Below are 25745 nucleotides of genomic sequence, written 5' to 3'. Positions count from 1 at the left end.
TTGTGAATTTATTGAGATTTAATTCCATGCCAGTAGCATCTTACTTTAAATCCAGTACCAACTACACCATCTCAATCAAGGAGCAGTTAATCAACATCTCTTCAATCGTCAATTGATATCTTTTGACCTCTTACTTCAACTACAGAGCTGATAAAAATCAATTTTTAAATTTCCAAAATCTATAAAACCTAACACTAAATCAATTTTAATAATAATCAAAAGATATCACTGAAGACTTTGCAAATATAAATCTTTGGTGTACTTCCTTCAGAAAAATTTAGTGAAACTTTTCTATTGCAAATGCCAAGCAATCAGTGCAAATATTAAATACTCTTTTTTAATACATGTATATAAAATATCATACACACTCACTCTTGTTTCTCCTGGTCTGGTGTGAAGATAATTACATCTAAATATATTCTTAAATTGATTATCAGATTTAATAAGTAAATTATTAGTAATTTCAGATTTTTAAAATAATAAAACTAATTCTAATAATAATAATAATTCTCAAAGGTTATGGTAATTTCTTACAAAATAAAACACAGCCTCATACTTTGAACTTAATTCATTCCAGGAGTCATCTGAACTCCAAAGCAATTTTTTCCATAAGAAATAATGGGAAGTGAATTAATTCATTCCCCAATCCCAAACAATACCCATTTTGATAAACTTAAAACTGCAAATACCTCATTTTATAATAATTTGCATAATGATATATGTTGCATAACATTTAAATATATGCACACAGAAATATAAAGTTCATTTTTGTAATGAAGGTCCTAGCTTTTCTGAAATTGTTGATTTTCTGCAATGAAGTCTTCTAGTGTCATTTGTCACTTTCTTTTTCTCTCATTAAGCAAATGTCAGTAGCAAGAGATCGCATCCAAAACGCTTTGTCATGCTTTTGCACTCCTTTCAAAATCTGGATCATTCACTACAATTTGATGAACAATTTCAGTTATTGTTACCAAACTTTTATTAAGGAAATCCTTGTAAAAAGTTCCTTGAGTTCTTCCTTTTCAGAATCACTATTTTCCAGTTCTACATGAATTCCTTATTCTGCTAGTTCTTAAAGGTTGTTATCAGTAAGGGTCTCACCAGAAACCTGCAGTAACTCCTCAATAGCCTGCTTGTCTGTCTACATCTTCTAGTCCTGCTGTATAAGTTAGGTTGACAATTTGGCCAATGATACTCTTCTCATTGAGAATCCTTGGATACCTCTGGCCATACTTTCTTCCATACTCAGTTCACTAATTTATCAGTTAATTCTAGCATAAATTTTGAGCTTTAAGGCTTTGAGCAGACCGTGTTATAGCCAATTAGCATTGATCAAAAAAGCACTAAACAAGGTCTTATTTTTATATTAAATAATGTGTACAGTAAGAATTTATTATTAGAGCATGTAAAACTTGAAAATAATAAAATATGTATTTAATGTATAATAAAATGAAAATTTCGTTTACTGGTTGCACACCTTCAACTTCTGCATCTTAAACATCTGATTCACCACATGTACAGTATACTGCTTTCATGTTTTACAATAAGTTCTTTTTAATTTCAATTGTTGATACTGTAACCTTCCTTTTAGAGTTTGTTGCTTCCTTATATTTTTCCCGATTCCATAGTTAATAAGTGAAAGTTATATTAAGTTGAACTGAAAGTTTTTGATTATTTTTAACAGCTGTTGTTACTTATCATAGTTGTGTGATTTTACTGATAAGTCATAAAATTTAAAACATTATTGCTAATGAGAAATTCTTTGTTTAGAAGCTTATTTTAAACTTTTTACTTTCACATTTTGTTTAAATAAAAAAGAGTCCAAACATCTTCGGATAAAAGACACATTTGGCATGCTACTCTATGAATTCTACAAAAGATATAACATCATACAAACAGAAAAAATTCTCAAACTCACCAGAAAGTTTACAGAGAAAAGAAAGTAAAAATACATAATGTGTATAGGGATGATGTTCCCAAGCTTCAAATATGCAAATATTAAAAAGTTTCATTCAGGAAATTTTCAACTAAAACAATTTATGGGACATTCAAAAGATGTCAACAAAGAAAAGTCGCAGGAAGAAATTGTCAAAAATTGAAGAAAAATACAAATATGTAGCCAAAACATACCAAAAACAAAACAAGCATTGAAACATACACGCATTATGTGAGAGTGAAAGATTACTTTCATTTATGGTTCAAGCACATTTTTTCAGTCTGAACTGATTTCAAACTCTGAAGCATCATTCAAAATTGTTGAATGATGCTTGAGAGTCTGTCAAATGCTAAATTCAAATTGCCAAATTTAGCATTTGAACTGAAGCATTCAAAGTACAAGTTACCACTGTATACTTGAATATTAGCCTCAATCTCAAACAATATACCTTAGTTTAAAAACAAAATTTTTGATTGTTTTATTTCTTTAGAAAACAAAAATTTTTGTTTTGATATTTTACAATTCTTATTTTATCAAAAATAACTGACTAATAAAATAGTAAAAATCATCACTTACTGGAACAGCAGCAATTATTGTTGGCCTCAATATTGATGCATCTCCTTTGCATCCCTTTTTAATAGCAGTTGACTATATTCATAAAATAATTTTAAAAAATGAATGAATGAATTATACAAATATATAATTACAAATGTTTTTTTAATATTAAAAAATTAAAATCTTCAATAAATTATAATTAAATTAAATTTTTTTGACTGAGTTCGACTAGAAGCATATCGACAAGTTAGATTAAAGTGGAAATAGCGGTTTTTTGATGCTAAATACAGTATTTAGAAATTAACTTTTTAATTTGGTGCTGGATTGACTGTGGTTGTGCAATTTATATTGGAATGAGCCCGTGCAGTTTATAGTTTCTGCTGAAATGAAAAATGAAGGACATTGTTAGAAAGCAGAAAACCATGGTGCATGCCAAATATATAAGCACCCACTTAAAACCAAACTTGTCTTTGTCTAAAGATTGTCTCTACAGAAGTTAATATTTAAGGATGCTAGTTTAAAATCTTGTACTTTCTGGCACAAGGTTTGCTCGATCTTTAATTTTACAGTGTGCTAGAAAGATACAAGCTATGAAAAGAGTGTACTACAATGTTTTATTTAATAACAACAGTAAAAATCAAATTTATTATGGCTCAACAATTATTATTTTTGGTTTTTCTATGTTAGTCAAGAACAAGTGATGCCTTTGTTTAAGCTAAAGAAGAATAGTAGAAAATCCATTGGGAAGGAAACATTTGCTTAGCCACTTACTTCAGAAAGTATTGAATTCTATACAATTTTCCACTGCTGAAACATAAGTTTCTAGTGTTAGTATTAAATAAAATCTATTTCTTTGTTTTGTCCACTGCACTTAAATAAATACAAATGCTAAAAATAATGTTTTACAAAAATCACTCTTAACGCTGAACTAGAGGTGTACTTATGTCTTAATGCAGTGTGATTGTATCGAAGCACCGCGGAGATCGATATTTCAGAAGGACACAAGCAAGGAGAACCCACATGCAAATTCCTACAAAATGTGCAGAGTATCAAGCCTTGGGAAGCTCCTCATTATGTTAGCCTATATACATGTACACTACATGTATAGACAACAATGCCTTATCATGTCACACATGGTCCATAAGGCTATATGGAGGCGTGCTGGTCGCTATTTCGCTCCTAAGCGCATTTACAAAAAAAAACATTTCACGTGGGAAGTGAAAAAAAAGCAAGAAAAGCGAGTCACTTTAAGCCCTGTAATTAGAAAATAAATCTATTCATCAAGAATGTTGTATTGTAATACTACTAGGGATTGCAATTGCTGGATTCCTCATCCAGCAATCCAGCTGGTTCCAGCACATTTTTCGACTTGTTGGATCCAGCACCTGGTGCTGGATCCAACAAACCGAAATACTCAATTAACTTTCTAAATAATGGCGCAAAAGTCTACATTGTTGGCCTTGCCACTTTGCTACGTGCGCTATCGCTTGGTGGCGAGAGCGATGTTGCTGTTCAGTGCAGTACGTGCTACACCCCCTCTCTACACTGCACTACCCGCCCTTTTACCTCTGCTGATCTAATTGCCAGTTGACTTTCCGCTCTCGATAAATAAAGTGTCTTCATGCTAAATAAAATAAGTAACTCCTATCCTAGTCCTCGTGCATAATTCTAATTTACGGTTGGTTGTGACGTCAATGAATCACGTGATGGAACAATTGCAGTTTAAACTGGCTGTAGAAGCTCTCTGCAGAAGAGTCAAGTTTGATAACTGCTGACAACACTGAAATTTGTCTTAGACAAACTAAAAAGCCAGGACACAATCTTGAGTGCCAACCTTTCTGAGGCACTCCACAAAAGAATCAGAGAACAGCGTCTTACTGAAGTCACAGGGATGCTGATTTACATACAGAACCCGAAGAAGTATGACCAAAAAGTTAGAAAGCTTTATCTTTCACATGCTGAAAAAATGTTATACTCCAGGAGATGAAAAATATGCTGAATCGTGTAAATACATATGTAGTGGAACCAGCAGCAATGGCAGAGGATAATACGGAGGTGGAAAATGATGATCCAGATAACCCGGATTTCCTGAATTTCATATTGGAACAAGAATTAGAGATCCAACTAAAGCGTGAGAAAGAAAGCTTCATGAAATGGAAAGAAACTAGTACTGAGAAGGATTATCGTAAGTTATTAAAAAAGGAAATGGCTGTTTATGAAAGTGAGAAAGTCAGAGGTCAAAACTTATCTTTGATTTATCATTATTTGATGACACTGAAACCAACTAGAGTAGAGGCAGAAAAGGCCTTATATAGGGTGGGATATATATATGCAGTTCATTAAGAAGTAGGTTGGGAGACAACACCATTTGTTTCTTGAGATCCTACTTTTAGAAAAGTCAAAAAAATAACAGAAGTGATTGATTTAATTTTATTTAATCCTTTAAAATACTTTATTCAAGACAAGACTAATATTTTATAACTTCTACTCTAATTCTATTAAGTAAGAGTTTAACTTTTATTCTATAAGTGGTTAGTGGGCTAGGCAATTTTATTGTGAAAATTAGTGAGAAACAGACTAACTAGTTAGTTAAATAGTTAATTAAATTAATGAGTATCAGTAGCTTAGATATATGATGATATGAATGTACGTGATTCATGATTGTGATAATAACTAACTACTAGACTACTACTAATTACTTACTCACTACTTTATTAACACTAATAATTAAATTACTTATAAATAACTACGAACTGATATGTAGAGCCTATATAAGAAAACTGGTAAGAATGATAGCCACTTAGCCACTGATTATCCGTCCTTACATTATTATAATATATAATATATTAATATAAATTAATTAGTAGAATTACCTTTGTTATTATTTAACTTAGGATTATAATTATAATGTAATCTTTAACTAAACATTGAAAGTCAATTATCTCTATCTCAAGTGTTAAACCGAATCAGTTTACTACCTAAATGTGTAAGAAGTTTTACTGATTTATAGTGACCAGTCTAAATAATAAAAGTTTAAGTATTTTAAAAAAATGTTTTATTTCTTTAAAAAAACCCCATAAATTTTGGATAGATAGATAACACTTTATTGCAGGAAAAAACATCTGCACATCAACACCATTCAGGAATGATGTTGGTCCAGCAAAAATCCAGCTGGATTAAAAACACTGCTGGATTGCAATCCCTAAATACTACCTGTCAATCTATCTTTTATAAATCAGTTTGAGAGTCATCTCTACTGATGATGCTAACTGATAACATTATGCAAAAGTAAATAAAAGTTAGCAAAAATTCTGATTTTATTGACTGACATTAAAATGACATATTAAAACAAACTTTGATTTAAAGACTTATTGATTATAAATTTACATATATTGGGACATGTTATACTAAAAATTCTTAGGTTTTTTAAAAGCATAAATTTTATAAATTAATAAAGAAAATACTATCAAATCTTAATAAATATGACTAAAAAGCAAAACTAAGATTTTNCGTTTACTGGTTGCACACCTTCAACTTCTGCATCTTAAACATCTGATTCACCACATGTACAGTATACTGCTTTCATGTTTTACAATAAGTTCTTTTTAATTTCAATTGTTGATACTGTAACCTTCCTTTTAGAGTTTGTTGCTTCCTTATATTTTTCCCGATTCCATAGTTAATAAGTGAAAGTTATATTAAGTTGAACTGAAAGTTTTTGATTATTTTTAACAGCTGTTGTTACTTATCATAGTTGTGTGATTTTACTGATAAGTCATAAAATTTAAAACATTATTGCTAATGAGAAATTCTTTGTTTAGAAGCTTATTTTAAACTTTTTACTTTCACATTTTGTTTAAATAAAAAAGAGTCCAAACATCTTCGGATAAAAGACACATTTGGCATGCTACTCTATGAATTCTACAAAAGATATAACATCATACAAACAGAAAAAATTCTCAAACTCACCAGAAAGTTTACAGAGAAAAGAAAGTAAAAATACATAATGTGTATAGGGATGATGTTCCCAAGCTTCAAATATGCAAATATTAAAAAGTTTCATTCAGGAAATTTTCAACTAAAACAATTTATGGGACATTCAAAAGATGTCAACAAAGAAAAGTCGCAGGAAGAAATTGTCAAAAATTGAAGAAAAATACAAATATGTAGCCAAAACATACCAAAAACAAAACAAGCATTGAAACATACACGCATTATGTGAGAGTGAAAGATTACTTTCATTTATGGTTCAAGCACATTTTTTCAGTCTGAACTGATTTCAAACTCTGAAGCATCATTCAAAATTGTTGAATGATGCTTGAGAGTCTGTCAAATGCTAAATTCAAATTGCCAAATTTAGCATTTGAACTGAAGCATTCAAAGTACAAGTTACCACTGTATACTTGAATATTAGCCTCAATCTCAAACAATATACCTTAGTTTAAAAACAAAATTTTTGATTGTTTTATTTCTTTAGAAAACAAAAATTTTTGTTTTGATATTTTACAATTCTTATTTTATCAAAAATAACTGACTAATAAAATAGTAAAAATCATCACTTACTGGAACAGCAGCAATTATTGTTGGCCTCAATATTGATGCATCTCCTTTGCATCCCTTTTTAATAGCAGTTGACTATATTCATAAAATAATTTTAAAAAATGAATGAATGAATTATACAAATATATAATTACAAATGTTTTTTTAATATTAAAAAATACTGCTATCTTAAAATTAAACAAAATTCGTAGCATTTAACATTAATCTTGAAGAAAAAAATTTTTTTTATATCCAATCATCAGAGAAATTTGCTGATTATAACAACTATAATTGTAATCAGAAGGTCAGTTTAGACATCTTATAAAAATTATAAATGCTAATTGAAAACATTTTGAATTAATATAGTATTTAGTTTAAGAATAAATATAAAAATTAAAATATTTACAGATTATTTACAATTTTCATCCATTAACTTAATATTTTATAAAAACATCCTAAAATTCAGTTAAAAGTAAGTAAAGTATTTTCATGATATTTTCTTGTGTTCTAACCAAATAACTCAAAACTGAATTTTTTTTACTAGAACAAACTAAATTTATAAATGAATTTGACATAATGTGACAAGATGTCCTGGATTAACTGGAACAGTCCTGGTTTTTGACTCCGTCCCGGTTTGGAAAAATGTCCTGGATTATCCCGTTTTTATTTATAAGTAAATAGTTCATATTAAAAAATTTAATTTTGTGAAAAAAAAATATGCTTTAAAAAATTCTCCTTTAACATTTAGTATATACAGATTATTCCTTCCTAGTAAATTACAACATAGTTAAGCATAGTGCTTAGTGTAGGATTTAGGTAACAGCACTAATTGTCCTGATTACAGACGAATAAGAGTAGAAGGGTAATATATTGGTTGACCTAGAATTAGGACTTATTAGACTAATAAATATAAACACTTTTGACATGTTTTCATATATCATACAATGAAAATTAATATATGTATTAAATAATGCTATAAAATTATTTCCATAATATAAGTACAATCATATACTTCATTGATATTGGGTGCAATATCACACCTATGAGTAAATGTAATATTGCACCCAAATTTTTTTTAAAAATATAACTCATTCCATAATTTGTTTATTAATATTTTTTTATGTTCATGAATTTATATATTTTAAAAGCCAAAGAAATAAAAAAATGAATTAAAATTAGATTGTGTTTCTTATTACTATTATTGTCATGTATTAATAAAATTAACATTATAGAATGTGTGTGTATATGAAATTGATTTCTTATTTTATGTAAGGTTGTAATCATAAAGTCTTTTAAGTTGAAATAGTTTTGAAAATATTTCCTTGTTTATTCAAACTTTTAGGTTTATTGTTATACATAATAAATTATAAAAAACAAATAACAGATGAATTTTGGCACAAAAAATAATTTTTAAAGAAATTTTTTGTGTACATGCAAAGTGAAAATGACAAAAATCATCTTACAATCTAAAAAGTACATTTTAAAAAAGGTCCTTTAAGTTTATGAAAAAAAAAAAAAACAACTTGCAATATTTTTCAAAGTATGATAAACTCCTAAATTTTGAAACAGTGTTTTATTTACAATCAGTTTGTCTTCCATTTTTCAATAGTTAAATTTCAATAATAAAAACTAAAATTGAAGTAAGTTATTTGTTACAAATTGAAATTTGCTAAACCAACATTAATAGAAATGTACTCAATGTTATGTTTCACATGAAGAAGTTATCAATAATGCATAATTTTATTTCATTATATAATATACAGTGACTTTAGTTTACCAGGTTTTTTTAAAATTTTATTATAAGCATTTGGGGCATGGAACCATTACAAACAAATATATTGGGTTGCGTGAGCAAAAAGTTTGAGAAACACTGTTTTAGAGTAAATAAATAAACACTAAAACAACCTGCACCGTATTGATAAAACATTGAAAAAATGTTTTTAGATTATTAACCAACAATAATATTTATTTAAGCAGTTTCACTCTTCACTCTAATATGAAAGATTTTCAAGTTTTAAATCTTAAAATATTTTTTTAAACTTTTTGATGTTAGTTAATACTTGGTAAAATATTGACACAATGATGTTGCAAATATAGAAGTTGAAACATACAAAATTTTGATTACTGTTGTAAGAGAATTAAATTGAAATATTATTATTTGTATATGTTGTTATAAATATTATTATTATTATATATTGAATTATTTGTCAATTAATTTTATTATTTGCTTAAATTAATATTAACCATTAATCATAATTTTTAAAAATTAATATATAACAATCTTTAAATATTAAAGTTTTTTTTAAAAAAATTGCTGTTAATTTTTACAGTTCTGCTCAAGATAATGTTACTAAACAAAAGGTTGCCATTAAAAAGATTTCTCCATTTGAACATCAAACATATTGTCAAAGAACTCTGAGAGAGATTAAGATTCTAATTAGATTTAAACATGAAAATGTAAGAAAAATACTTATATATTAATTTGTTTTGTATGACTTTTTATACTTAATTTATTTAATAACAATTTTTATAATAAATTATTTAATTATATTATGTAAATTTAATTAAGATCAAGATGAGAAAATGATTTATTGTATAATTAATATATTGTTTATGTTATATTCATGGGATTCTGTTTTAAATTAATGGCTATTCAAAATCTGAATTGGATCAAAAAATCTACCTTGTAAAGAAACTACTTTTATACTAAAATCCAAAATCAAAGCTGGAACAGATAACTTGAAAATTAAATCATTCACACTTTTCCAGCAAAAGAGTTGAATAAATGGACTATACAAATGTTTTCAGGTTATTTTTATAAAAAGATTTATAAAATAAACTGCTATTAAATCACTCAATATACAACCCGGTGTGCGATTGCTGATTTATGGCCTTTTTATTTTATTAACATTGAAATGGAAACCTTTTTTTAAAACATTGTTTTAAATATATAATATCAAATTTTTAATATAATATCAAATAATTTAACATTTAAAAGATTGAGAATGTTTTGAAGTAATTTGTATGTAAATTAAAAATTTTTATTTATTTTTTAATAATAAATAGTATTACTTAGTGAAATTAATTATTTTCAGATAATTGATATCAGAGATATCATAAGTGCTTCAAGTCTGGATCAGATGAAAGATATGTATCCTTGTAAAATCAAAAAATAATGTCTATCATCATATAAGAGATACAATGTTTATACCTATATAGTAAATAAGTTTTTTAATATATTCAAACTAATATTAATAAAAAAATACAAAAATTGGATTTGACAAACGATGAAAAATAACCTTATTTTCATACCAGCAAATAATTGAAATGGGCATTATAGCTAAGTTAGGACAAGCCAAACTATTCAAGCACATCTTCATCTACTGATCAAGCCAGATTTCTTGAAACCCTGGAAATATTCAAGTGGCAAATAGAAGAGAATGTCTCAATTTCAATGATTGTGAGAAGTTATCAACCACCTGGCGATCTTTTTATGATGACCCAAGAATATCTCAGGAAAATGGAGTTTTTAATTAAAGAAAATTTATATTTCTAACAACGAACTAAACCTTTCATTTTAATTTTTACCAAATTGCACATCATTATATAATGTGCATTATTAATTTGTTAATTTTGTAACATTCATGTTAGAACTCTCATATTTTCTACAAATAGAACATATAAATACATCAACCTGATGTAGGTCTATTAATAAATCAAAAACATTTGTATAATATTCATTAAAATTGCATATTTATTGCATATTTTTTCTGCATTCAGCTTGTCAATAGGTGTAAAATGTCCCAAAACTATATTCACAGAAGCATATTTGCAGGTTTGAAAATAAGGTTATTTTTACATCTAATATTAATAAACTAAATTAATATCTATATTAATGAAAATACAAAAGATATTAAATTGCAACTATACAAATACAGTAGAACCTTGATTATCCGGACCTCTATTATTCGGATTTTCGATTATCCGGATTGTTGAAAATAAACAAAAATTTTACGAATTTGCTGATTTGCACTTGGCGAATTATGATACTGTTTATGTACTTGATGGAATGAATAACTTTTTTTGTTCAACAACGTCTCACCTGGCACAGTGGTCATAAACTCTTAAATATATTTTGCGTCATAATAAAAATATAACTTGACATACGTATTTATAAATAATTTATACTCAAATTACATCATTTCTATCACCAAGGGCGGTGTATGGGCAACATGGGCCACCACCTATGCCTCGCAGTTTGAAGGGCCTCACGCCTCGAAGGTTTATGCATTATTTAAAAGCCGCGAACGCAACGAAAAAGTTTTACTCGTCATAAAACGATAAATAGTTTGTCAAATTTTTATTCATAAAAATGCAGTTTCAACTGCTTTTTATTTTATAAAATCCGTCTTCTTGNTGTAGATATCTGTAATTATTTTTTTAACATACTTATTGTCCTCAAGTTTAGACTCATTTTGTAATGAAATATTTAGTTTGAATTTCTATTAAAAATGTTATTTCAGCTATCTGTTAGTGCTGTTTTGCTAAACTTACCACAGTGACTTTGGTATATCATAATACTCTTCTTTTATTCTTTTTAAGTACCTTTAATAACAAAATGCATTTCAGACTTGTATCATCCTTCATTTGTTTTTTTAGTTCCTTTGTACAGTATTTCTATTAGATCCATAATTATAAAACTTACCATAGATGATATTTGATGTGCAGTATTATTAATTAAGGTTTAAATTACAATTTAATTTAAGGTATCTTTTTTATAATCAGCTTTTAGTGTTTTATACCACTGATTATAATATTACCATTCTTCTACCTATCCTGGTACACATTGAGAACAAATGTTTACATAATGAGACTAAATAGGATGCTTTTAATTTGAACAATTATAAAGAATATAAATTAACTACTGAGCTATAACTTGCTAGTTAATCTAGCTATATCATTTGATCTTTAGTATTATTCAAGCTTAGTTTACTATATAATTATATAAATATAATACTTTTTTGAAAAATAAATTTAAGTCCAAAGATTAAAGTGCATATAAGTTGTTTTATATGCAATGTATTATTTTAAGAAAATTTATACCAATAATTTTTATAGCTCCATCAGGAAATACTTCTCCTATATCTCCAGTATAAAACCACCTTATTCCATCTTCTTCTCTATAATATTCTTTAGTCATTGCTTCATTTTTGTAATAGCCTGCAGAAACACAGTCACCTCCAACAACTATTTCACCTCTAGGATTTGGCTTGTCCGTAACATGATAATTTCCTAATTAATATAAATGTTTCTCTTATTAAAATATTAATACATTGAAAAATTAATAAAATTTATGTATTAAAAAGTCACCTTCTTCCCAGTTAACTAATTTGATATAACAACTACTTAATGGTGCTCCTACTCTTCCTGGAAGATCATCCTCAACTGTAACAATAAAAAAGAATGAGAACAGGAACTAATAATTTAATATCTTAATTACAATAAAAGATATAAAAGAATTGTAGGGTATTAGTTTTTTTTATTTTTATTCTCTTATGTTAGTATTGTTATATGTTGTTTTTATTTGTAATGTTTAGAAGGAATCTTTGTTAGGAAGCAGTTATTTAAATTATTTGTGAATAAAAAAAACATTACCAGAAAACAACAACACATACCATCCATAACTGTGGCTCCAGCTGTAGTTTCTGTTAATCCATAACCTTGTAGTACTTTTGAACCAAAGCAAGTGGTTATAAATTCATGGGTTTCTGGAGATAATGGTGCTCCTCCACATGCTAGTGCTCGTAATCTTCCACCAATTATCTTTCTTATTTTCTTAAACAACAATCTATCCAAAATTGTTTTGGATTTTTAAATCCTCTTTTCTCCCAGAATTCTTGTATTTCAGAGCAAAATTGAAAAATGCTTTAGAAAATTTACCCTGTGATTCTACTACTTCTGATACAGATTTTCGTATTCTGTCCAAAATTAATGGAACAGCAGCAATTATTGTTGGCCTCAATATTGATGCATCTCCTTTGCATCCCTTTTTAATAGCAGTTGACTGATCTGTCATTGTATGAGGAGATGAATATCCTACTGGAACACCACAAGCAATAAAAAAGCAAAAGATAATTCTAATACATGAGCCAATGGTAGAAATGTCATGAAAACATCATCCTCTCTGACTGACGGACATGCACTTACAAAACCTTTTGTGGTAGTCAATATATTTTTATGAGTTATCATCACACCTTTGGGTATTCCAGTTGACCCACTAGTATACATAATAATTGCCAGATCACTTGCTACAGGTTTTTCTCCACGCAGTTCAGGATCAGCTGCCATTCCTAATTTTTCCAGTTTTGAGAAAGGTATCAGATTGACAGATCTGGGGAAATCCTGCATTTCTATAGATGATGGATTTTCTATATAAATAATATGAGTTAGGGATGGTACATTTGGAAGTATTTTCTTTAATTTTGGAACTAAATCTTGACTTGTAACAATATGAGTGACTTCCGTTTCATTTATACCATGAATTACTCCTTCTTCTCCAAGTGTTGCATATAGTGTTACTACTGTTACATTCATTCTAAAACAAGCTTGAGCAGTTAGCATCCATTCCAAATGAGTATCTGCTAATATTGCTATATTTTGATGAGGCCTAATGCCTAAAGATAGAAGACCTTTTCCTATTTTGTCAACTTTCTGATCAAGGTCACTATAACTAAGCCATTTATAATCTCTTAATATCAGTTTTTTGAAAATTTTCCCATATTTTTGAATTTCTTCATCTGTTCCCAAAACTTTTGTAGAACCAGAACACCTCTTATTGCATGACGTGCAATTTAAGAACGAAACAATTCATCTACTGTTGTTATGTTTTCAAGTCCTAAGTTGTTTTCTTTACAAACCCTCACTAAAGGACTTGATGGATCACCAACTTTTAGTGGTTTTGCCCATACACTAGGAGGCTTATTCCAAGTTTTCCATGGCTGTTGAGCAACAAAATATACAGGAAGAGCATTGGCATCATATACAAAAAGAGCAGTTTTTACAAGTCCCAAGCCTACTTGAATGCCAATATTTTCCATTACAAAACAAAGATAATTTTAATTATGTTTATCTCCTGCAAAATTCATTGCCAATACACATCTACAACCAAATGTAATTCTTCCCTTGTTTCTCTTCAAGTCGCAATAATCAAATATTGTAATACTTTAGTAGATCGTAAATTATGACATGCAAGCCCAAAGTTATCCAAATTGGAAGAATCTACTTAGTTCTATCTTTTTAAGTCATATTCTCATTTTTCCTCTTATCTCTTGTTACCACATATACTCAAACCTAATGTTTGGTTTGTTATAGCATATCCTCTGACATTTTTGCACCAAAGAATGCAATCAAACTAATCAACCAAGAATGCACTTAGTACATATCATGATATCATATAGATTTTGTTTGTGTTTCTATTGTATAATAATCATAATAATGCAAACACTTTGCACCAGAGCTCTTAGTAAAAGAAACTATATTAAAATCAAGTGCCAGTCTGAATTTTTTCTAAAAATGTATAGTACTGGCAGTTAATTTTAATAAATTTTTTTATCAAAAAATAAATTAAATAAACTTGAAATGAATTTCTAGAATAAAGATGCAAACGTAATAACTTTTTTCTTGAAAGTTTATAAAAGGTTTAATATAGTAGGTTTACAGCAGTGGTTCCCAAAGTGGGTGCTATTGCCTCCCCATTGGTGGTGAGTAAATCTAGGGCGACAAAAATAAACAAATGAATGGTAGGAGCACTGGAGGTAAGGTACTGATGGTGACCATAGGTGAAGGTTGAGGTCACTGACAACCTTTTTCTTTCCTGTTAAAATGGGTAAGAAGAAACATTACATTTAATGGTTTCCAGATTTTGAGAACAATGTTTTGTAAGGACACAAAGTATGAGGTTCATAGAAAAGTTTTCCTAAAAATATTTTCAAGTCTCTCACAGAAGGAAAAATGGGTTAGGGGGCATTGGGGTACAATTGGGAGACATTGGGTATAACGTTATGGAACAAAGGGGGCAATGACTCAAAAAAGTTTGGGAATCACGGGTTTACAGTATACTTTTGTTGGACATGTCCATTCTGTCAGGTCATGAGTAATTCAGGAAGTGGATATTGTTGGAGTCTTTTTGTTCAGTCTGTAGGTGTGGTCAAAACAGGTTATTAAGAATTTCTGCAAGCTCTATTTGCATCTCTAAATGATTAGAATATCATCTATGTATTTAAGGTATGACACTATATGAAGCGTGTGATGCCATAACATTATAAATGCCATTTTTCTCTAAATATGTTTTATTGAAGAATTGAATTCTAAATGCAATGTTTTCTGATTTTAAAAAATATTATGGTAATATTGGCACTGTAAGTGGTTGTATTTTGAAGTTGAATTTATGTGAAGCCACAACATTTAAAGTGCCAAAGTGCAATTCACATGATTTTTGGCACTTAAAACAAGTGACTTTCACTTTGGCACTTTAAATGTTATATTTACATCATTTTGATATTCCAGAAAATTTGTAACCTAGTGAGTTTTTTGCCATTTTATTGTAAAATTGAAATGAATTCATTCACTAGAAAAAAGTCTTTTTTACCTTTCCTGAAAAGTTTGTTTTTTTGCATTTACAACATTATGGCATTGCACACTTCATATGTACTAGGAATTGTGGTAGAGCTTCCATTTCTAGTTTTCAAATCAATAACTCACATAAGGTGCCTGAAATTGGGCTACCCATAGGGACACTTCTTCCTTGTAAACGAGTTATATTTTGAAAGTTGCTTGGTTTACAAAAACACATTTCTATTCTTATTGAGAGATATGGGGCTTCAAAATCAAACATGGTGAAGTATAGTTCTTCATGGATATATAAATTGTGGAGGTGTTTCAATTGGGCTTCTGAACTGGTTAATAACTTCTTAATAATAAGATATGTTCAGTTGAGTTATTAAAAATTGCTTTTAAGTCAATGTTTTTTGTTAACAACTTTTTATATAGCCTTTTCAATCATAGGTACTTATCCTAGTAGGCTTTATTTTCTGTTGAGTATTTTCTCAAAACTGTGCCGGTTTGAGAAAAAAATATTATAGTAAGCCTACTTATATGAGCTAGTGATCAACAACTAGAAATCCTTTTGTCATTTAGATGTTTTACAATCAAGTACTATATATTCATGTCTGGAAAAAACCTTTTAGTTTATTATAATACTAGCAGATGAGCCTGGCGCTGCTCGGGCAAAAAGTAACAATAGCAAAGATTAAGATTATTAGATTATAGCTGATTTTACCCGTTTTCACTGGGTGCAAGAATTAGGTTCACCCTCTTTCAAGACTAATTAGAGAATTTTTAGATGGATCTAAAAATACGTTCAATTTTTCGCAAAAAACCGCATCTAAAATAGTACAATAAAATCTGAGTTCAGGGTAATCCTTAACTCTCTCCCTCTCCCCCAAGGGGAGATTTACAAAAATTTCTTATTAGTGTGTGTAAATTTGCCGACTTTTAGGTGGGATCATTAATCCCTCATCAGGATGATCTAGGGATCAGGATGATCTAGGGAGCGTGTGGGTGTGGCGGAGGAGACAAGATAACAAGTATATTACAAAAATTCCATTTATAACATAAAACAAACTTACACTACAAAACAAATATTTCTGAACACAATCAGCTGTTCAGAAGTCCTGAGTGTCAATGTTGTCTTGTAGTTCACTTCCTGATCATCAATATTCTTTTTGTTATTCATTGTCACAGGTGGCCCAGGGGCAATGTTGTTAAACAGTTCACAAGACAGGTGGGGAGACATTGTTGGTTGGCAGCAGTGAACAAAGAAAAATTGCAGGAAGAAATTGTTAAAAATCAATGAAAAACACATGAGATATATAACCAAACATACCAAAAATGAAGAAAAAAAAGCACTGAAAACATACAAGCATAATGTGAGAGCAAGAGATGACTTGCATTTACAGTTCAAGTGCATTTTTTTCGGTGTATGTACAATTCAAACTCTGAAGCATCAATCAAAATTCAAGGCAAATTTTTGTTGAATTTAGCATTTGAACTCTGAATCATTCAAAGTGTGAGGTACCACTGTATTTGGAATTTCAGAATTTTATAGTTCAAAACCTGACAGAAGTTTATACAGGGTGATTATAATTAAAAATTGCCTACCCAGACCTGTATAGAGCCCGTTCTCTTTGATGTATTTTGATTAAACTTAGTATATATGTTATATGGACCATGGGGGAAAAGGAAAATGCAAAGAAAATAATTAGTTCAAATTTCTATCACTAGCTGAAAAAATGGCGCATGAAGAACAAGAAACACACAAAATATTTTTATTTAAGACATTTGTTCAACGTGCAGTCCATTTGCATCAATCACATGTTCAAAGTGTCTTACAGCATATTCAACAGTAGCTGATAGGTTTCTTGAGAAACTGCAGCAATATGGCATGTTATGCTTGCTTTCAATTCAGGCAGAGTTTGTATGCTTCCTCTATAAACACAATCTTTCAGATATCTTCACAACCACATGGACTCTGCCTGAATAATAATAAGTGCAGAGTCCAAACAGTTAGGAGTTGAAAGTTGAAATTTTGTACAGTGTTAGGGTACGTCATGAGAATGAACACTAAGAAAGGATTTTTTGAAATTCCTCCCAGTGGAGGAGAGAGAGAGGATTAAGGCTTATCCTGAAGAACTCAGCTTCTACTGTACTATTTTAGATATGATTTTTGTGTTTAATCTGTGGAATTATCTAAGAACAACTGTCAAGCATTAGATAGGAATTCTGAGTACTTATGGTTAATACAACTATTTTTCAATATGGCCTTAAATATCTCTAATGTTTCAAATGTTTTTAACCATGTTCATCATAGACTCATTTTATTATTTTTGCTTTGTTTAGATATGGACACCCCAGGCTCTGTTGCATATTGAGCTAAAGTGGTTGATGATTTATTGTTATCTCTGTCATATTTGTGTTCATCAAGTCTATATTTTAAAGATTAATTGTTGATCCAATGTATACAAGTTGGCAATTAAATCTTTCATCTGTTATTGGGATTGAATATACACTTGTCTATTTTATCCTTACTGTTGTGTAGCAATTTATAGATTGTGGCATTTCTATGGAAGCATAATTTGACATTTAAATATTTAGCAATTTGTTTATAAATCAATTTGAGTCTAAGATCAAAATCTATAATTATTTGCCTAATTGTTGGAAGGTGTGGTTGTGTGTTGGTGACCTCCAGATGTGGATGCTTCATATATTTGTATTCCATTTTTTGTGCCAGATTTTGTATCAGCTTTTTATCATATCCATGTGTTATGACTAATTTTTCTGTATATTTCAGCTTTTTCATGGTGTTTGTGATGTCAGAACAGTGTATATATATATATATATATACTCTTCTGACTAGAACTCTGAATGCCACAATTTTATAAGCAAATAGGTCATGTGGATGGAAAGATATGAATAACAGGTGATATTTGGTTTGTAGAACACTCATGTATTAATATAGTCATTTTGGAGAGTTACAGCTATATCCAGGAAGTAGACCTCTGTATTGCTGCATTGTTCTAAATTTAAACTTAAGTTATAGGTTATTATTAAAAGACTTTATAGAGAAGAATTTATGTATTTAAAGATCATTATAGAGGTTATTATTAAAATAATTTAATACCTTGTTGATGTCTAGTTTTGATTTCCATAATATTTATCTACACATCTGTTGTAGAGGATAATTTCTGGTAAAAAAAAAAATTCCTTAAAACTTCATTTTCAAGCTGTCTCACTATCAATTTTATAAACCAAAAATATTTGTATATTCATTTATTCATTAAACTCATTTACTGGAAAAATGTGAATTGTTTTGATTTTATCAGGTCTCGGAGTCGCTCACTTTTCTCACTTGTACTCACTTTTCTGAAGTATCCTCACTTTTCTCACTTTTCAGGTCATTTTCTCACTTTTCTCACTTTTTTGGTCATTTCTACGTGCTTAAAAGTTAGGAAGATGTGGGACCAATCAAAAATAGTTTTAAAGCCAGACGATCTGCCGAATTATCGAACTATCGGACTAGATTTTTATGGAAAAAAGTACTCCGCCCGAGCTGGACTCAAAATCGCAACTGCCGCTCAGTGTTGTTATCGTCTGTATTTATACGTAACTAGGTAGTCAGTAAGGCTGTGTACACACTAGGTGTTTTTAAATGCGCGTTTTAAAGAACCAAGAGTTCTACATAGGCGTACACACTCAAACGCGCGCTTTTGGCCAAGCGCGCGTTAAACGCACGTTGATAGATTTTTGTTAAAACGCGCGTTTTGCGGGCGTCAGCCGAGCGCTTTGAGATTATATGTGCTGCCATGTTACTGTACATTCGATCGCGCGTTTTCAAGTGGACGTACGTTGACCGAAATGGAGAACGATCATTTCGATACTGATCTATTTATTGATGAAATCTAAAAGAGACCAACCATTGTCAAATGATTTTATAGATATTTTAAAAGAATTAAAAAACTTGGGTTCATTTTGTCTTAGTTTTGGATACAACGTCGCGAACATTCCATGTGTCAGTCTATCTCGTAATATTGGGTGCACCCAAAATTCTCTTTGCCTCTGCCATCGTCTTTTATAGCGACGATGGAGGAGGGGCACACAAGCAATTACTTTCACGTCCATTTCCAAGCTGAGCCAGTGCGTACGCTCTATTAACGCTCGTCGAAAGCCGAGCTAACGCGCGTTTAAAAACGCCTAGTGTGTACACAGCCTTAATTANTCTACCTTTTTATTATTGGAGTTTCTGTGAGTGATATGAAAGAATTTATGGTAATTTCAATAATCATTTTGTTCTTTCCTGTTTTATTTTTCTATTTTATTTTAACTTTTACATTTTTTTATGATTCATCAACTTTATCAAAAGACAACAGTTATTACAGTGTGTTTGATTTTACTTGTTATTATCAAGCATTTACAATTTTTAATAAAATTCATCCCAACCCTCAAAATTAAGCTTTTTGTCATTTTATAATAATTAATTATATAAAGATTTTAAATAAAATATTGTAACAGATGGTGCACACACAGTTTTAAATGTTATTCCTGGGAGAGTTATACAACTTGTTGCTGGATTTTTTTGGGGGGAAGATATTGGATAGTGTTGTTTATTCTTTGGTAATTTTCCTCTTGTATTCTTTGGTATTTATGTCCAAATAATTATCTAAATATTTAAATGTTTATCATCATCATCCTTAATTGCTCTGAAAATTTTAGAATTTTTTTAAAGTTTATTAATTGGAAGCTGAGGATGAATCAGCGTGTTTATAAATTTTTCTTGAAAATGCTTGAAAAGACTGAATTTATTTATTAGAGATAGAAATTAATATGAAATTGATTTTTAATAAAGTAAAATTAATTAAGAACTTTTAGTGCAAAAATAAAGTATGGAACTACAGTAGAGCATTGATTATCCGAATATCGATCAACCAAAACATCAGTTAACCGAAAGCGTTCCAGTCAGCAAATTTAAATTTCCGCTAGTGCTGTGGCACTGCAATCTTTGGCTATGTCTTGGGCTACTCCAATATTATTTTTGTTCGTGTGCATGTTTTAGCTGGCAGTACTGGTGCGACCATGAGAAGATACTTAAAAACGCAGCAGGATTTGAACGAATTTCAACATGGGATAGGTTAATACATTTTTTTGTATATAATCGGTTATCCAAACAACCCCAGTCCAAAATTGTTTTGGATAATCGATGCTCTACTGTATTTATATTCTTCATGTTTGTAAAGTAATATAAAAATGTAAGGATTATACAAGAACTTTTCTAAAATTGTTTTGATGAATTAGTATTATCTAAAATAGTATATTTAATTATGTATATAATCTATGTATGTATGTATGTATATATATAAATATGATTTTATTTGCAGATTTAAAAAAGCTACTGAGTAGCACTCATGTTCATAGAATATTGAAGACCACTTTATTGTGATCAACTTCAAATAATATACTTTTATGACTTCAAAATTTGGGGTGAAAATAACATTTTCATGAAATAAAAAACAGGCTTAATTTTAATATGTACTGAATTTTTTTATGTATGATTTTTTTATTAAGAATTTTTAAAAATAAAATTAGAAATATTTGGAGGATATCAGAATAACTTTAGTTAAGAATTTGCATAAAAACTATTATTTTAGTAAAAATGTTACAAGCATACCTTGCTAATAAGGCAGATTAAGTTCCAGACCATTGCCATAAAGTGAATATTGCCTTATTAAAACAAATAAACCTGTTTTTCACTTGCCAGTGCATATAAAAGCCTCAAAACATATTTATACTATTATTAAGTGTACAATAGTGCTAACCTTAAAAAATTATTCAAAAGTAAAAATAATTAATAAAAACCATTGAAAATACTCTACATTAAGTTTCCATAATCCATTTAGTCATGCTGCATCTTTCAGATAAATATTACAAACTGATGTAATTTTTACATTTTAGCAGATGCATATGCTTATGATTGTGTCTGTGGTTCATGATAAACACATATTTAGCTATATATTATAAATCAGAGCAGATTAATTTAATAAAATAATAGTAAAAAGTTTCACGTCATTTTGTATCTGCATTAGATAATGTTGATTCTTTTAGACATAAAATTATAACAGTATTTGTTGATGAAAACACTGGGAAAAAAACAAATAAAAAAGACAACTATTATGAGAAGTTTACTTTCTAAAAATAATTTACAAAATTAATCAGTCAGAATAACTGGAATGGTCAGTTTCTACATTCAAACACTTTTCACAAATTGTCTTTGTGTGTAATTTTAGGCCTAAATGAACTCCATATTTTTGCACAGTAAGCAGACATTGAATTCATGTTTGTTGGCAAAAGCAAACCAATTCAGTTTATCAAAGTTCCTGGCTTCATGAGATTATGACTTCTTACTCATTTTTATTTAACACTAGTCAGCACAAAAATACAAACAAAAACACTTGTATACAATAATAAGAAAGGTGACATGTTAATTAATATTTTACAAAGAACTCGTTACAATTAAAAGACTAAATGTGTTACAAAATACTTACTAATTTAGTCACATTGCATCTGGCAGATACAAACTCAGACAGCTGTAAAATTTCATCTGACAAAGGGCCAAAAACTTGAAAGCCATTACTTGAAGGTTTAGAAGACTCTTCAAAATACTTTAGTTAAGATCTACTGCACAACTGTTATTCATTATTGAGAAATTCATACAAAGTTAAGCTATGCATCTGACTGACAGGGGCATGGCTTAATTTTGTGATGTTCTTAACTCTCTATTATTCATATGCATGAATAACAGAGGGTTAAGACAAGTACCAACATAATAACCATGAATATAACTGAAAAGTATAATATAAATAAAGTGGCCTAAAGCAAGGTATGCCTATGTATGAAATCTTAGGCAAATATTTTTCTCTTGGATCACTTTAATTTATTTCAAAAACATAGTAAAATTCTTTCATATTTTATTGAAACAGGCTGATTTTATTGAAACAAATAACTTATGAAAGAATCTAAACTCAAATTATAATGTTGAAGAAATGCTAAATAAATATAATTGATTTTGTAAGCTACAGTGCATTCTCACTAATCTGAACCTGTACTAATACAAATTAAGTTTGTTTTTCTGCTAAATGTTCCAGACAAAAACAAAAAGAAACCATAGATTAGTTTTAAAAAGCATGATGGAATTTGTAAAATTAGTAAGTACTATACATTTTAACATAAATACAGTAAAACCTTGCTTTGTGGTTGCCTCAGTTAAGTGGTCATTTCACTTAAGTGGCAAAGATAGAAGTCCTAAAGTGACATTTATTCCTGTTTATGTGGCCAACAGAATAGGAAAACCCAGCATTTTTAAACTCAACATATTGTTTAAATGGACTTGATCTTTACTGCTATAATTTTGGAACAGATTGCCAAATTCTTCCCACAGATAACATTTAAATAAAATAAATTTAATTTGTCCACTATAAAGATTATCTCTAGAATTTAGTAAGAAGAAAAACTTGAATATGTTCAATAATTTTAAACAAAGTCTGATTGTATTTTGTAAAAATATAACTAAATCAGTGATGATAGGTTTACATCACTAATATGTCACTCACAACATTCAATGAAAAAAAATATTGATGAGTGATGTAAAAGCCAATTTAATTAGTAATACTTAGATACTTCTGTATATCCAGTGATTTTTGTTTAATAATTTTTTCTTAATTTCCTTGTTAAAATACAGTATTTAAATAGAACTTTTACTACTATTTCATAAACACATTGATTCTGTCTATGAGTTCTAAACAATTCCACCTAATAGACTATTGCAGCGTTTCTCAAACTATGGGTGCGACCCGATAATGCATTACATTAAAATTTTAATAAGTTGCAAAATGGTATTATCTTCTGCAGAAATACTTGTAATACTTGTATTACTGAAATACAGTATTCTCTAAGAACTAAGAACAATAAATGCATCTGTTAAGTACTAAAAACTTTTAACTTTTTTCTTATAATTATTACTGTCATTAAGTAATAAAATTAAGATTATTGAATGTGTGTATATGTAATTGATTTCTTGTTTTAATTTTGAAACAGTCTGATTTATTTATAATTGTCAGTTTTACATTTTTTAATAGTTAAATTTCAATAATAAAATCTGAAATTGAAGGTATTTAATTACAAATCAAAACTGGCTCAAACCATTTTTAATAGAAATGTATTCATGAAATGTTACATTTCACATGTAGAAGTTATCATCAATAATGCATAATTTTATTTTGTTATATAATATACAGCGACTCCAGTTTACCAGATTTTTAAAAAAATTTTACATTATGAACACTTGGGTCATGGAACCATTACATATATATTGAGTTGCGTGAGATAAAATTTTCCATTCCACACATAGAAGTTATCAATAATGCACAATTTTATTTTGTTTTATGATATACAGCGACTCAAGTTTACCAGATTTTTTAAAAATTTTATATTATAAACATTTGAGTTGCAGAACCATTACAAACAAATATATTGAGTCACATGAACAAAAGGTTTGACAAATGCTGACACAGACTAACATTATTAAACAATGAAATCATTCAAACAACCTCACACCCTATATTATGAAGTTCAGAAAATCTGGTCACTTAAATTTGATATTAATTTTAAAAAATCCAGAATGAGATGCTTAACTTTTCTGGCAACAATTAAAACTGCGTGTGTCACCATCTGTTATATTTTATTATTAAAAACTTAAAAACCAGGAAAGTAAAAAGACATACTACATTTGCATTGAATTAGTAATTAAGATCATTAAATTAATTTACTAAGCTACAGTATGACCCCGCTTAAACATAAGATAGTTGGTAGTGACATAATAATAAAATGAGCTTATGAAGAGATGAATAAGTTTAACTGGTCAGAAGAATAAGCAAAGGAAGGATTTGAGCAAAGGAAAAAATGTATAATGGATGAGATTGCTGCTTTTGCTTGAAAAATTTGTCAAATTTTTCAGAGTTATATTGAATCAGTAATTGAGCAGACCGTGTTATATTGAGTCAGCGATTCAATATAACACGGTCTGCTCAAAGCTTACAAAAAAAAAAAAAAAAAAAAAAAAAACTCAAAATTTAAATTATCACAAAATTTCATTGATTCGTATATAATATGATTATTTGCAAACACAAACCAGTCAACAAAAAGGTGGCAAAAAGGTGTACTTTCTTTAATCTGTGTTTATTTGGTGCAATTTTGGAAAAAATATGACATCATGGATGCCATAGGAAATATTGACTTCGCTTGGTAAGAATTAACTGATAAATGTACAAATGAAGTGTGGAAGAAATTATGGCTGAAGGTATCCAAGAATTCTCAACGAGAAGAGCCTATCACTGTAGCGTTGGGTTGACCAAACTCAACTTAATTGATATAGCAAAACTAGGAGATATAGACGAGTAGGATATTGAGGAGTTACAGCAGGTTTCTGGCGAGAGCCTTACCAATGATGACCTTCAAGAACTGGCAGACCATGAAATTCATGTTGAACTGGAAAATAGAGATTCTGAAAACAAAGAACCCAAAAAAATTCTCGACAGATTTCCTTAGTAAAAGTTTGGTAATGATAATCAAAATCGTTGATCAAACTGTAGCAAATGATCCAGATTTTGAAAGGAGTGCAAAAGCAAAACGAGGAGTTTTGTACGCGATCTTCTGCTACCAACATTTGCTTAAGGAAAGAAAAACGCACAATTGAAACTTCACGACTTTCTTACATAAAAACAAGAATTTCAGAACAGTCAGGACCTTCGTCACAAAAAATGAACTATTAATATTAGCATAGAAAAAATGAACTAATTAATATATTATTATATATTTTTATGTGCATATGTTTGTGTGTGTGTATATATATATATACAATATATGCACATAAAAATTCCAGACATATACACCTGCTGTATACACATTAATATAACGAAATACAGTGGAACCTCACTTAACGAGCTTCATTCATTCCAGAATCTTACTCATAATGCAAAACACTCATTAAGCAAAACAATTTTTCCCATATAAATTAATGTAAAATATAATAATGCATTCCATGATGAAAAAA

The 25745-nt window shown here is 29.1% G+C and overlaps 1 pseudogene; it reads right to left on the bottom strand.

Moving 5' to 3' along the window:
- Window positions 1–12083: 12083 nt before the first annotated feature.
- LOC111628550 overlaps window positions 12084–25745 on the bottom strand; it is a 58282-nt pseudogene continuing 44620 nt past the window's right edge.

The sequence above is a fragment of the Centruroides sculpturatus genome, unplaced genomic scaffold, assembly GCF_000671375.1.
Source record: "Centruroides sculpturatus isolate CEXI.00-Female unplaced genomic scaffold, Cexi_2.0 scaffold217, whole genome shotgun sequence".
Taxonomy (NCBI): Eukaryota; Metazoa; Arthropoda; class Arachnida; order Scorpiones; family Buthidae; genus Centruroides; species Centruroides sculpturatus.
The sequence above is the reverse complement of the archived record's forward strand: the minus strand, read 5'-3'. Positions and strand labels throughout refer to the sequence as shown.